The following is a 7,373-nucleotide window of genomic DNA, read 5'->3' as shown; positions in this document are numbered from 1 at the left end:
TCCATACCTCACACGAGCTTTGAGATATGCCCCATCAAAGATTGATGCTTTATGGCATTTAGTGACCCTTAGGGACATTTTAGTTCAGTGTGCTCGATAATGTTTGAGCACTCAACAAGATGGGACAAGGTTGGGGATAGGGTTTACACAACCACCTAGAGCTAAAAAAATAGATAGTTTGATCCCATGATGAAAGGTGAGAGAGATTTGGCAGTTGGCAACTTTGTACTAGCCAATAGTACAAGTTTCAACATCACCCGAGATGGCATCTTAAAATCAAAATGGAGTAGGATCTCAAAAAAGTGAGAGAGGTTATTTTAGGTCTCCAAAACATGGTCCTATAGGAACTAGAATAGCATCCATACCTCACACGAGCTATGAGATATGCTCCGTCAAAGATCACTGCCCTATGGCATTTAGTGACCCTTAGGGACATTTCAATTTGATGTACCCAAGAATATTCAAGTGCTCAATGGGATGGAAAAAGGTTGGAGATAGGGTTTACCCAGCCACCCAGAGCTAACAAAACATATAGTTTGATCCCATGACAAAAGGTGAGAGAGATTTAGCAGTTGGTAACTTTGTACTGGCCAACACTACAAGTTTCAACATCACTCAAGATGGCATTGCAAAATTAAAATAGATTGAGATATCCAAAAATTGAGAGAGTTTATTGTAGGTCTTCATAACATGGTCCTATAGGAACTAGAATCACATCCATACCTTGCACAAGCTCTAAGATATGCCTCGTCAAATATTGCTGGCCTATGGCATTTAGTGACCCTTAGGGATTTTTTGGTTCAGCATGCCTAAGAATGTTCAAGCACTAAAAAAGATGGGAAAATCTTGGGGATAGGGTTTACCTACCCACCTAGAGCCAACAGAATAGATAGTTCAATCCCATGACCCTTTTCCCACTAAGATGCAAATTTGAGCAACTTTCAACAATATAACTTTGCATAAAAAGTGCAATTTTTACATTTTTCACTTGATTACACTTCTATGACTTGGAAAAGGTTTGGTCACACTAAAATAACTTATTTTCAAATGCTCATCCCTTCACCAATTCTCAAACTCTTGCAAAGTTGTTAGCATTTTTGCAATTTTGCTTTGACAAGTTTTGTAATTTTTTGCAATTTTTGACATCTTAACTCCTAGATGCCTAAAAATTAATCTAATGACCCTAAGGACCTTTATAACCTTCTAAGGAACATAAAAATCCTTTTTCCTTTGAAAAATCACCTATATTGCTCATTTTTTACCACTTGGTTCAATTTGGCACTTTGCCTTATAATGGCACCTAGAGTCCAATTGACCTTACAACTTGGGTCTTCTTATATCTTGGGGTCTTATTGGATAGGTATTTGAATCACCTTTAATTTTCATTTGGTTTTAGGTTTTTATCTATTTGTTTGTGCAAGTTAATGTTGTTTTACTAAGGATTGCCTGGTTAGTGTTGTAATGTGACTATTTGCATTCATGGACCTCTAACTTGCAACCCAATGGTGGGACCAAGCTTCGGTGGGAAGAAAGTTAAGGGAGTATTTTCACATATGGTAGAGTTTCAAGGGTAGAAAATATGGCTTTATATTTTGGCTTGTAGGCCCTATGCTGAATATCACCATGTATTTAGCCCTATTTTAAAGAAGAAGTAGTCTAGAACTCCCAAACTTGCCATTGTGACCCAAGGGAAGGGTGGAATTATTTTTTGGCATGGTGAGGAAGATTCCCAACTAGTTGTGTTGATTCTATGACCCCATCTCTTGGTACGTGCTTTGGAAAGCCAGCCTAAGTAGGCCTATTAGGATTGTGAACCTAGTTGGTGCTTGGGTATGCTAGAGTAGGATCAGCCCAAAAGACTTTCAGATCTTCAAGACTCTAGAAAAGGGTATCTAGAAATGTATGTTTTTTGCCACTTTGTTTGGAGAGTTTGGGAGTTAACCTTTGAAAACTAGAAATAGACCTACTAGGATTCCTAGGTCTATTGGTGGTGTTTGAACCTTGAAAGTGGATGAATCTTGGTGGGATAGGTCTGAGTATGACAAAACAAGTCTTTTTTTGAACCCTTGAAAGCATTTTCTCTAATTTTCCCTATTTGGCCTAGTTAAGGGCTAGTGTCCCTAAAGCCTAATTGAGACCCAAGTTTGCAATGAACCCTAGGGAGGGGATAAGACCTCGAAGAAATGGAGTCCACTTGGAAAGACATAGGTCAGCATTGGGAAGAGGCTAGTAACTTTTCTTGGTATCTTGCAGTGGGTTGGGTGCTGCTTGGCACTGCAGAAGGTGGTGGTAGATTGTGGTGGTGCTAGGCATTTAGATTACAATCCTTCTATCCTCTCTTAGGAATTCATGGTTATGATGAACTTTAAAGTTTCCTATTTACGGTGAAGAGAATAATACTTTTGTGGTTGATAGAACATTTTCATGTTATCATTAAATATTATTACCAGGAATACATTACTTGTTGTTTAGATAGTAAATTATGTAATTTTTTAGAATATGGTGTGATAATGATTGCATATTCTCATTCATGGAGATAGTGGAAGGTATTAATGGTTCCCATGGTTGTTCTAGTTTGTCCTCTTAGTAAGTTAACACCTTAACTTGTTCCTTGTAAGGGATATGCCCATAAATCAGCAAGTTACTTGTTGTTGTATACATTAACAATGAATCAACAATTTGAAAATAAAGAAAATGTGGCAGAAGTTGGTGTGTGGTCTGCATGCTTGTTGGGAGATTTTCTTTGTTCATAAGACACTAAAGAAGCATTTGAAAGAGAAGGAAATGTAGGATATTGGAGGTAAGGTGTCTAGAACCTTATGAATAGTGAAGGTGATATTGGCAGTGACTTAATTCCTTTGGAAGCTTATATGGAGATGTTGTTGATAAAGTTCCTAGAGGTGCAAGATGATTGAGGTGTTGTGTAGTGAGGTGTAAGGAGGTTGTTGTGTGATTTTATGAAGGTGTAGATAGAGAGTATTATAATACATGAAAGTGGCACAAGGAATAGGCCATTCACCTTATCTCTAACCTTAGAGAATTGAAAGGGATAACATATGTTATGCTTAGGTAGGCTTGGACAAAGCCTAGCCTAGTTTGAGAGCTTTTGTGTTAAGAAACAAGTATCATCACCACCATCCTTGCATAAATTTACCATCTCTAGCTAGATCCTCAAAGATATAATCACAAATAATCATCTTAGGTAATTGTGCACATAACATAGGTCCATCCACAAAAAACAAGTTTTTTCAAGAGATTAGAATTGTGAATATTGAGTTTTACACAAACATAAACTGCACAACCACCATGCCTTATACCTAAAGCCTAAACATTTATCAACCACCTATGATTATCCTTAAGGGTGTGGATTCTTCCACACAATCACAACCATGCAATCTTGAGAGTAAGAGCAAACAAACATAACATCCTATGGTCATCCTTAAAGTATTTGACCCTCGAACCCATACATATGCTAAAAATTTGAATCTTGTGACTAGGAGTGAACCAAATATCATACACTTTGGTCTTAACGCTTCCAAATAGACAACATCTAAAAAAATTATAAGATGGGCTTTATAAGTTTATGATTTGGATATAAATTTGTTTAGGAGATGGAAAAACAAATAAAAGATAAAAGCATGTTAGTCATAATATCATTATTGGTAACAATGTTCCAAATGCAAAGAATTATTTGTTTGAGCTTCTAGCAATGATCAAGTGGCTTACTGAATGGCTTGATGAGTCTTAGAAACTAGTCCCATTGTATCCTTGCTTTTGCTAGTTTGAAGTTTCTAGTTACATGCACATAATCATGACTTTACATCACAAAGCATTCACATTCTAACAATTTTCATGTTCTTTCATTACATTTAGATCTAAACAATGAATTTGAAACTTTCACTTATTCAAATGACTAATTTGAAAATGGGTCCTATTAAAGAATATAATATAAATTCAAATAACGTATCTAGATTCTAAACAAATCAAAACATAAAATGTGATTTAAACTTATCTCATCACTTACACATAATAACAATACCCACCTTGTCATGTGGACAGTCTTGGGGGAGAGGTTGCAAGATTGTATTTGGATCCAATTGATCACTCTTTCTCTCTCCCTCTCTCCCTATTCAATCTAGAGAACCAACAAGATTTGCTCTACATTTTAATGTCTCAAGTATTTCCTACATTTTAATGTCTCAAGTATTGCCTTGTGGTCTGACTCACAAACTTTCTAAAGAATCTTATTATGTGGTTTTCCACCAAATTTTATCAAGTGGACATTTAATGCGACAACAAGGTTTAAATATTGAAGAATCTTCCTCTCTATTTACCAATTCTCGACAAACCACAAGTTAGGTTTCTTCATAGAATATCATCTAAGCCATGTGTCGGTTACAACCATTGCATTGATATGGTACTCTAAACCTTCACCATCTATAATCAAGTGATCCAGTTTTTGTTTGGCTTGGACACAATGACACAAATAATAAACTATCTCTTCTTCATTGTCTTTAAGTACAATAACAACAAAAACATGGCCTACAGTGAAAAATGTACAAAATGTGGTCATTAATTTAGAAAATACTTAGGTAAAATTTATAAAGTTACATATTGAAATTACAAAGATATATATATATATATATTACCAGGTTACAGTAGATTAGACAAGCAGTCAAAGTTAATGACGAATCCATCTCTACCATTTCCAGTGCTTGTGGGGGATGATAGGTGTCAATTGGGTCCAAAACCCATATATCCCATTCATCCACCCATTTAGTTGACTCATAGTCATCCCAATATTCCTCTACACATGATGGACAATAACATTCCACTTTTCATGTGTGGATACTCCGTGAACCTAAACCTACATAAGAGCTTCTAAAAGAGTGCAACTCACTGGATCCTATTAGTGTGCAACAATCCTCATATGGTGCAATGTTAGTATTATCTATTAACCAAAAAAATATATGAACCATAGACTCACCTTCCTTACCTGGACCCATTGTAGCATTACACCATTGGATGATGGATTTTGCATCTATCAATATTGCTCCATATTTGTACTTTAGTTCTTCATGAGCTAAGGCTCTTTTGATGTATGCACCTACATTATTATGCTCTCCCTTTCCATGACCAGCCTCTATGAAATTCCACATATATTGAATTCTACACCACCTATACATCTTGCTCAATCAATAGAACATCCATTCATTCTTGAATTGAGATGCACTATGCTGACCAAATAATTTGCTGATGATATGTTATGCCCCTATTAGCCAAATTTTCATAAAATAGTTGAAAAAAACCATGTATAAACTCTGTAGAATGTGATCGATCATCAGTGATGTAAAAATGGTACTCTCTCAAAATCTTCCTGTCATCCTCTATACTTGTAGATGAATGCATGAATGTTATGTGAAAAAATATAGAAACCTATTGAAAAGGATAATACTTTTCTTGCACTTCATTTTGTGGTTTTAGTGTGTAGTTCTCTATGAAGTTTACAATTGAAACAATGGTATCTAGTGAAAACATATCCTTGCACAACTTGGATTTCAAATCTAGCCATCAAGCTCTATGTGTATGCCTTACATACTTGTAAATAATCTTTCTCAAAAAATCTTTATGAACTCATGCACTAGAATATTTTCAATGACTAAATCACATCTTTTACCCTATTTACCATCTTTTAGACCATATGTCACTGTCTTAAATTTTGCATAATCTACTATTTCATTTCCAATTGCATGTGTACTATCCATATGTTCACAAGTTGATAAAAGTTACAAAGAACCACAAAATAAGCATGTACCATCTAAGCATGATGTCTTGTAAAAATTTTGGCCATCCCCTGTTTCACTTAAAATGTTGGATATGAATTCCCTTGAAGATCTTGGTGGCTCATTCATGTCACAATCCTGCAAAACAAACTTAGAATGCAAAAACACACACACATATGCCTAAAAACATCAAAATGATTCAAAAATTCAATATGTATCCTACAACAACAAGTTGTGTGTGTGTGATTTATCTTCACATAAAATGGTTTATCCATCTCAAAAAATCTTTGACTTATTTGAATTTGAGGATACATACCAATCAATTTTGCAAAAAATTGTGTTTGAATTGAGTCCAAAAAATGTTTGACATGTGAGCCATGATTTTTGCTATCAATCCTCCTTCTTATAACATCTCTTTGATTAGGGGAAACACATGTGTTATTTTTCCAAAAATCTTTGATCAATGGTTTCAAAACTTCACTAATTTCTTTATCCTTTTGTAGTAGTCTACCGCTAAATATCCATAACTCATTTTTTGTTGGATTTTCCAATCTCTCATGCCTTAGTATGGCTCTCCTTAGAGGACCTCTACCAATTTTAAATATTTTTCTTTTCTTTCTCATGAGTCAAGCTTTCTTCATTTGGGTACTTACTATTGTCAATGTAAGTACTCATCTTGTCATATTACTATCTTTGGTGTGTGATTTAGAACCCACTTTTTCACAAACACTCATTAGATTCTTTACAATGCTTTTTTCATTTGAATCATCCATCATCCTTAGCCCAAGAATCTTCATGATAGGCCTAAATTTCAAATTTTTTATCATTTCAACAAATAATTGGCATTGACCTATAATATTTAATTCTTCAAAGAATAACTCCACATATGATTAACTTTTATTTGACAAGTATGCTTGCTAATCTTGTCCAGCATTAATTTAAAAAAGATAGTATCAATATCAATCAAATATTTTTGTCTTCTAAAATAAATTCTAGAAGGTGTTATAATCTCTTCCATTCCCTCAACATTTTGAACAATAACATAAGATTGAGTGTTTTGCATACCTTGAATTGAAGATGATGTGCCTTGGCAATAAGATGCAAAAGATGAAATATCACCTACTTGATATGTTGATGGTGTGCCTTCAACATTGTTAGAATGTGGTGACTGATCAGGAAAGTACTATACATACTTCATAATTAGTGGGGTTTGAGGCATCGGCCCAAAAAAATAAATTTGGTACTATTTGCCATTCTTTCAATTTTTTTGGGTACTATTCACCATTTTGTAGATTCGTCACTAAAGTTATGGCTAGTTATGGCCAAATTGTTATAAACCTAAAGTGGTTTAATACTTGTATAAAAGAGTTTAGGGTTGGGTATTTTCATTAAGTTGTGATGCAAAATTGGTTCTTGCAACGGTATTGAGCTGTAAGGGATTATGGATTGTAATCAAGTTGTAATCACTGGATTGTAATAAGATCGGACTTGTTGTTTGGTGGATGTAGCCCAGGGATTGGGTGAACCAAGTTAAATCTTGATGCCTTGTGTTCATTTCTGTGTGATCTATTATTTTCTGTTATTGGTTAT

Source organism: Cupressus sempervirens, chromosome 3 (genome assembly GCF_028749045.1).
Source record: "Cupressus sempervirens isolate cs-2001-9-10 chromosome 3, ASM2874904v1, whole genome shotgun sequence".
NCBI lineage: Eukaryota > Viridiplantae > Streptophyta > Pinopsida > Cupressales > Cupressaceae > Cupressus > Cupressus sempervirens.
This window is presented reverse-complemented; position numbering follows the sequence as displayed.